The sequence below is a fragment of the Octopus bimaculoides genome, chromosome 5 (genome assembly GCF_001194135.2).
Source record: "Octopus bimaculoides isolate UCB-OBI-ISO-001 chromosome 5, ASM119413v2, whole genome shotgun sequence".
Lineage (NCBI taxonomy): Eukaryota > Metazoa > Mollusca > Cephalopoda > Octopoda > Octopodidae > Octopus > Octopus bimaculoides.
The window spans coordinates 85518406-85526975 of NC_068985.1; the positions used below are offsets into that span (position 1 = coordinate 85518406).

The 8570-nt window shown below is 32.8% G+C and overlaps 1 protein-coding gene across 5 annotated transcripts in view; it reads right to left on the bottom strand.

The window, feature by feature from the left end:
* Nucleotides 1-8570, bottom strand: part of LOC106878768 (irregular chiasm C-roughest protein) — a 177553-nt gene that overhangs the window by 153744 nt on the left and 15239 nt on the right. Inside the window, exon 1 of one of the 5 annotated variants that reach the window (XM_052967827.1) lies at nucleotides 6071-6759. The exons of the other annotated variants lie outside the window; for them this stretch is intronic. The gene's annotated coding sequence lies outside the window, so the exon portion shown is untranslated. Of the gene's footprint in view, nucleotides 1-6070; nucleotides 6760-8570 lie in introns of those variants that run through there. 5 annotated transcript variants of the gene reach the window in all.

The window sequence follows — 8570 nt, forward strand, 5'->3', positions numbered from 1 at the left end:
CCCCCCTTGTACAACAATTGGAACAGAGATAACCAGTAACAGATGTTAAGCTTAAACCCTTACATTACAATCAGGGGAGGCACAAATAGTAACCATTGAGCATATTGAGGGTCACCAGTGAGAGAGTGTTTATGTGGTTGCATAAAAACTGTTTGAAATGGCAGTCTACCATTTTATAAAAGGAATGACACATTGGAGAATGTAGTTATAGATATGCAAAAAAGACAAGAGTGTCATGGGAGGAAAGCCACTCATAACACAATAGAGTTAATCTAAGACTAAACAGTAACAAAAACAATGTGAACAACAATGGGGTCAGTGGGACTGTTTTATCCAACACTTAAATGGTTCTGGCAAATGTCTAAATATTACCTGGTTAAGTAAAACATGGGTTGTGTAAGAGAAGGTTGCAAAGACTTTTTACAACCATTTATATTATACTATTGAATAATTTCTAAGAATGATGGCTAAAATGTTATTGCTTGTAGTCTTTTAGAAACAATTTCCATTGTTAGCAGTAAATGTTTGTGCATCTTTCAAATGATATCGCATCTCAAACTCTTTCAGTGCAACCAGTGTATCTTTGCCTTCAGCAGGCTTACAGCTAGAAACTCAAATTTCTTACTTATTACTTTCAACTTCTTTGACCTATATTAGAAACTAAAACTAATTTACAGATTCCTCCAATACTAACAAATGTGATATGAAGGAAGGATTGCAATACTAAATATGTAAGGAAGAATGATGAATGGTAAAGAGTGAGAAGAAGAATGTCTTGGCTGTTTTTGGAGTAACAAATATCCAAACTCTTTCAGCCAAATGAACTTTATGTTCTTTCTCTTTAATTTTTCATTTTTCTTGAAACTTTTCTTGCTTACTAGTATAATCTTAATATAATTAACTGTATTATTTTGATTATATTTAGTTAATATAGATTTTACAGATATATAAAATTACTTTTGTAAGTTTTTTTAATAATATTACCCAAATATATTTTCAATGTTCTCATATATGAAAAGTATTATATCTGAGTCTGTTGAAAAATTGAGCAAATTTAGAGTGAGGTAATTTTACAATTCAAGCTAAATAAAAGCAAAATATTGTTTTTGAATTGAATTTGGAATAATTTCTATTACTTTTGTCCTTGGATACAACTGTTTTACTATAGTTTCAAATCTCTCTGTTAGGGCCGTCAAAACTATTAAATTATAATGCTTTTACTTAGTTTGTATCAGTTATATATTTATCATTCATCCAAACCAATGTGCATGATTCTTTTGCATGCCCTGACCAATTCTCTTTTATGCACAACTTTCTCTCGCTGAAGTTTGTATAATGCATCCAACAGAACTTATTCCTTTCTAGCATCTGTTAATCTTTCACTCTTAATTCCCATCTTTCCCCTGTTATATAACATTATCATGCTGAGAAAGAAAACATAATTGAACTAACAAACAGAAAAAAACAGAATCCTTTTATCAATAAAGACAGCAGCTCCCTAAACTTCTGTCAGACAGTTAGCTCTCTTCATTCTGCTTTCACTGTTTCAATTCTAAGACTTCATGAGATCTTCTATTCAACAAAATTTACCTAATTTCAGTGAATAGTGAGAGCAGTTTAAAGCTTTTGTGTCTGGATTACTATCAATCAATTTCTAAATTTTTTAATTTTTTTAATCTTATTTAAATATTTGTAGAATTTGTTTCTAGCCATTATATTTCAAATGTTACTTTATCTGCAGTAAAGTCCTCTTCTCCTTCCTTGTGACTAGACTTGCAATAAAAAGATAATTTTTGAAGAACAGTAATTTTCACAGAAAAATAATGTTCTAATTTTTATTTTTTTAGTAAGGGAAGTGCCCAGACTGATATTTCAAGGTATCCAACCCTATATTTCAAAGCTTTTACTCCCCAACCTCACCAAAAAATATACTTTTATAGTTTTTTTTTTCTTAAATAATTATTTATTAAATGTGACTCACCTAACAATAAGTATAAGAAAATGGCAGACTAAAAGAGTGGATCATGTTTATTTCAACTATTCCATTCTATCATCATAGTTTAATGTCTGCTTTCCATGCTAGCATGGGTTGGACGATTTGGCTGAGGACTGGCGAACCAGATGGCTGCACCAGGCTCCAATCTGATTTGGCAGAATTTCTACAGCAGGATGCCCTTCCTAATGCCAACCACTCCGAGAGTGTAATGGATGCTTTTATGTGTCACCAGCACAAGGGCCAGTCAGGTGATACTGGCAACGGCCATGCTCAAGTAGTGTTTTTTATGTGCCACCTGCACAGGAGCCAGTCCAGCGCCACTGGCAACGACCTCACTCAAATGTTTCAACTAGTTTATCATTAATTTATTCATAGTTACTGCGTTATTGTAAGGCAGCGAGTTGGCAGAAACATTAGCACACCGGGAGAAATGCTTAGCGGTATTTTGTCTGCCGTCACGTTCTGAGTTCAAATTCCGCTGAGGTCAACTTTGCCTTTCATCCTTTCAGGGTCGATAAATTAAGTACCAGTTATGCACTGGGGTCGATGTAATCCACTTAATCCGTTTGTCTGTCCTTGTTTGTCCCCTCTATGTTTAGCCCCTTGTGGGCAATAAAGAAATAAGTTACTGTGTTATTGCATATAAATCTATATTTCATGATTTTTTTTTTCTTTCTAATTATCTTTGATAATCTTTTATTATCTACACTTTAGAACTTAATCTTATGAAATGGTTTCTCTTTCTGCAAAAGACAGCCAACATGCTTGTTGGCTTAAAAATTCTAGCAAATAGAGTAAACTAGTAGCAATTGGCGCTATAGCATCTGATTCCTCAGATACTGTTAAATCTCTGCAATAGCAGAATAGATAAGATGTAGTGCTTTTCTCCTGGGGATTCTGAGATCCTTATCTTGTTGGAGACTCTGCATTTTGTTCATCAGCAACATACTACTGTTGATTTAGTTTACTACTTTATAAATGGGACCAAAACCATTATCTGAGAGAAAGAGACTAATGTCTTATAATATTATTACTGTAATTTTCCAAATTTAAAGTGAAGGAATGACAAAATCTGTTCAAGAAATCCTAAAACTTCTGTGTGCCAATAGCGACATCTACTTAAGATTTTTCAAATAAGTTCATCAACAATGGAATGTAATCTAGCTCTTGTGTGTGTGTTTAGTAGAATCTACTTTATTGCAAGCATTTGGGCTAGGTGTCTGGTCTCATGCTATCAAAATTTTCATCTCTTGCCCCCATCCATCTTGTGGTGGCCCTACAAAGAGGTTATAGAACATACCCTTCCTCCTTTAATTAAATCATAAAAATATGAAAAAATAGAAAGATAGAAGCAGGGCTCATAACCCTTTAAGGTCCTCACCTCCCTGACCCTACTGTCTGGTCTGAACACTTGTAGGTTAATGTCTGCAGGAATCAATATAATGTAGGGAACAGCACGACAGAATTTAACCAAATTATTTCAGCATTTATAGATGTTTAAGACAATTACTGAGGCAGTGATTCAAAGAGCTTTGAAGTTTAAGGAGATTTTAATCATTATTCATTTACTGTTCTAAGGAAATTAGTTTAATATTCATAACTTCTAGAAGTGAGGTAACTTTATAACTGGTGAATATTTAAGAAACCTGGGACTCGAATCCTGTAGAGTGGATCTGCATTAGAAATTTATAATGCTCATGAAAGGGAAACATTTTTTTATTCAAGCGTTTGTAGTTATATTACTATAATGTTTCTGGGTTCATATTTTCACATTTCTAATCTCTAAAATGTGGAATTAATTTTCAAACTAAATTTCTTAACTGATAGAAAAAAAAATAGAGAAGGGATCTTTTAATATGAAGCCACACACACACACAATTTATCTGACGCTCAATATTTTGATGGTGTTAAAACAGTCAGTACTTAAATAAATACTTCCTTGCCTGTCTATGAACATGAGATGAACAAAGAAATTGACAAATAATCTTCATAAATTTTCATCAGGCTATGAAAATATTTACACTTAAGGTTTCTGGAGGAAGGATTTGGTACACATTAATTGAATTTTGCTTTTATTGACTTTATACATGTATGAGAACACTTGGCCTTCTACCCTGAAATCTTGGAAAGAGAATCATTATTTCCTGGTTAAAGACAAAGAAAACTCTTTGCTGAGATGTTCAGTTTATGTTGTATTACCTTACTGAACAAACACAAGATTTCTTCAAATACATCAGTTTTATGTTTGTAGTTGTTGTTGTTGTACGCCATTATAATCACAACATAGATAAAACCTTAAGTAATTATTTGAAACAACCTTTTATTTTGAAAATTTCCAAAACAATAGTTTTATACTGCTTAGCATATTTACTCCAAGTGATTGTGCAGAAGTTACAGGTGTGGTGGTGATGGTGGAGGTAAAATATAAGCATCTCACCTTTCTCTAGAAAGCTTTATAAATCTTAGCAAGATATTAAAAACAAGATTAAAACTTTTCCACTTCTCTCTCTTTCTGTATGTGTGTGTGTATATATATGTATGTATGATGAATGTGTGTGTGTATTTATATACATATAAATAAATAAATAAACATATAAATATACATACATATATATATTTAAATATATATATATATATATATATATATATATATATATATATATATATATATATATATATATATATATATTTATATCTTATAGTGTATCCATCGTGGGTTTGATGTATGTGATATTAGATGTCAACGGCAGAGAAGAATGTACACAAAGTGAGCATATGAAAAAAATTACCATCCAGGAGAATGCTGTAAACAAAGAACACTGCCACATTCTCATGGCGCCAAACATTATCAGCTTAACTCTGCAGCACATGTTCTTGAATAAACAATACAATCTTCAGATTTCTGATACCAAAATTAGATATTAATATATTAGTTTCAATGGAGATTTTACATTTATTAACAAGCAAAACTCTTTGAGAAACACCAAAAAAAGGAACCTACTTTTTGGATTCTACAACTACCTCAATTTATTGTAAACGCGAACGATCTAAATGACTTCTTTGTTGGTGTAAACTTTCAGTTGAAGAATATAAATAGCCGTATTATATAGGAATGGCAGATTTATATTATATCTCAATATTCAGAATGGAGGTTAACTTCATAAAAGAAACTTTAATGAGAAAAGTAATAGAAATCAATTTTAATGATATTGAAATTTTAGTTTAAGGGAGTAAAGGGTCTCTACAAATATAGCAGTATTAAGAACATGGTTGATGGAAACACATCAAGAAGTAGGGAAGAACTCTGCGTACACAAATTACACTTTGTAATATCTTCTCGTGTGTTGCTAATTCTGGCAAGATTTCAACCTAGAACTAATGTTATGTACAATTCATTCTTTGACTATCAAAATTGAAATAGATAAACTATTTTAAGAATATCCTCAATAAAAATCAAAGAATACTGTGAAATCATTATAGTAAAATGAGTTGAAAAAACTTGAAAAATGCAGAAAATAAACAGAAACTTTTTCTTTCAGAATTTCATAATGGGGGAACAAACAGCAGAAATAAATTGAAACAAGGGGATCAATTTTTCATATTCTAAAGAACTTTTTATATAATTAGAACAAGAATATTTTCTAGAATAATTCACAAAGAATAAAATGGAAGTTTCAGAAAATATCAACAAACAAAAAGAAGGCTTTGTTAAAAGTTTAAATAGAAATGGGGAGAGAGAATATTTCTTTGTCTATTATGCTTTTTGGATTTTTGCACCAACAACACTTTTGGTAAATCTCTTGTAGAACATCAGTTTGTTATATAAAAAAAAAAAATTCCTACTCCCCTACCAAAACAGTAGAAAGACATTCTGTTGATTTTGTCATAATATAACAGAATAGATACATAGAATATTATCATCTACGAACCTGAAAAAGGAAATACTAAATTGTAGTAATCTCTTCTAAACAGTTGAACTTGAAATCATAACTATAGTTGAAGAAGTTGCCAAGTTTACTTGGAAGGGGGAAAAGGGTGAAGAGCCAGATACAGATTCAGAAATGGATAACTTACTTAAATTTGATTAGAATTTGATGAATTTCTCTCTAACTTCTCTGCAGTGAAATCTGCTAATTTCCAAAAGACAGCCATCCTTTAAGCTATCAGTTTCTTTGTAAGCATAGTTGTATTGAAGAGTTTTTAGGCTCTTTGCTATAATTGTTGCTTTCTTTTTTTTTTTTTTTTTTTTTTTTTTTTACCCTAATCTTATTCTGTGTGTTGTGCTACTACTGCCTCTGCTGTAGGAATGGTGTGAAATGAGAGAAGAGGCTGGTGGAAGTTTCTGAAGGTACACCAGACATATATAGTCTCTCTCTGTTCACCATTAGTTAAAAAGCTTTCTAAATGATAAATAGTATACAGACAGATACAAACACACACACACATGTATACATATAGAATTCTATACAAACACACTGCTACTCACACATATCACAGTTTTGACTTCTCCCTCTATTGCTCTAACCTTCCTTTACTCAATTCTCTCTCTCTCTCCCCACATATACACACACACATACACACACGCACGCACGCGTGTGTACACACATGTGGCTTATTTGTTCCATCTATTTAATTTCTTTCTAAAAATATATATTTTAAACAGTTCCTAACAAATGCTACAGGAATACAAGTTTTTTCAAAGTGCTACAGGTACTGACTGCCGGCATAGAAGCTGCTGTAACCAGGCGGCGCTATGCATTTCATGTTATATACACCTATGTAAATGTATACACACCTACTGGCATATGTATATGTTCAGTTTCATCTAGTAATCACAACAAGAAACATGCTGGAGCACTACCTTCAGCTATATATGTATACATACATACTCAAGAATATATATGCATACATATATTTCTCTCTCTATTTGTGTGTTGGTGTGTGTGTGCATCTTCACATTGAGAGAAGGTACACAAACACCTAGCTGCAATTGTGACCAACTCTGAAAATCTTCAAAAATCAATCATTAATATGCAATCAAAGAAAAGGCAATGTGTTTTCTTTTACTGGAAACAAGAAGACAACTGTGCCTCAAAAATTTCTGGCCATCTTTGAGACTGATACCTTGTTTTCTTTCATATAATGTTGTTTAAATTGTTTCCATTTTACTGTCTCTCATTATTATTATCATCATCATCATCATCATCCTCATTATTGCTGTTGGCGTAGTTGCACTACTGCATGCTAATTTAGTTAACAGGTATTTTATCTTGATGTCTGGTGACAAGTCTCCTCAAATCTCAAGAATCTTCTTTAGGATTCTTGCAGAGGTACATTTTGTGTTGGTCAACAACGTGAATTTCAATTCCAATCTCTTTCACTATTTTAGGTAGTATTTTTAGTGTTGCACCAATTCTGTTCTGATCTTTGATTTCCACAGTCTCCTCAGCTCTCTTGCTAGATCCTGATGTTTCTAAACTTGTTTGGTATCAACTCTGCTGACATAGGTAATTGCAAAATCTCTGATTAATCATGTTTGGTCTTCTTGTCTTAGTAGTATGGTCAATCCCATAAGATCTTATAATACTTGTTTTCTATCACAGCCTCTGGTTCGTGTTCATACCACTTTCCTGTCGTTTTGAAGCCACACACTCGGCTAACATCCCAGTACCCTCTTTTGCCTACACAGCCATGTCTGCACTTATACTCCTTTTGTTGTAGTATACTGCACTCACTCAAAAAGTGATTGATACTTTGCTCTCCTTTCCTGCAGATTCTACATTTGCTGTCTGACTGAGTTTTGTCAATCTTTGCCAGATTTCTTCGAATGGTTTGTTCTTCAGTGGCTATAATTAGCATTTTGGTCTTGTATTTCAAGTTCCCATCTGTCAACCAGAGCCAGCAACCTTTACTTCCAACATTCTCAGTTTGTTGCATGAAATGACCATGTTGTTCCATTTCTTTCCACTTGCTTCTTCTGTTGTTCTTCCTTCTCTCTTTGAATCCTTCTACTATTTTGGTTGCTTTTTCGGTATTGCTAGCTGCTAATAAATTTCTTCTTTTACTTTGAACAGCATAATTTTTCAGACTCTGTGTCACAGTATTAACATGTGTCTCCTACATTTACTTTTCCTCTGCCACCTTCCTTTCTTCGTAGTTCCTTTCTTCGGTATTGCTCTTAGCACGAAGTGCATTGTGCATTGTAAGCAACTTTCTGGTCTGTCTATTCATGTTCCATAGCTTGATCTTTGTCCATTTCAGAAAGGGAGTACAGTATCTCAGTATTGGCATAGCCACAGAGTGGAGGCAAGCTGCTGGTAATATAAGTCATAGAAACCAGGTTGGATTTCAACTTTATTTCATTTCATTTAATCCTTGTTTTTATTATTTCTGACCAGTGTACACAGCTGGGATAAAGATGGACAAGACAGACAGGCATGAAACACCACCTTTTTTATTAAATTTAAATGTCAGTGTTGAAAGGAGGACCATTCTCCAATTCACTTATGTCGTTGGGTGGCATAAATGTCATTCGTGTAATGATTACGAAATATTTTCATTTCATTTATTTCTT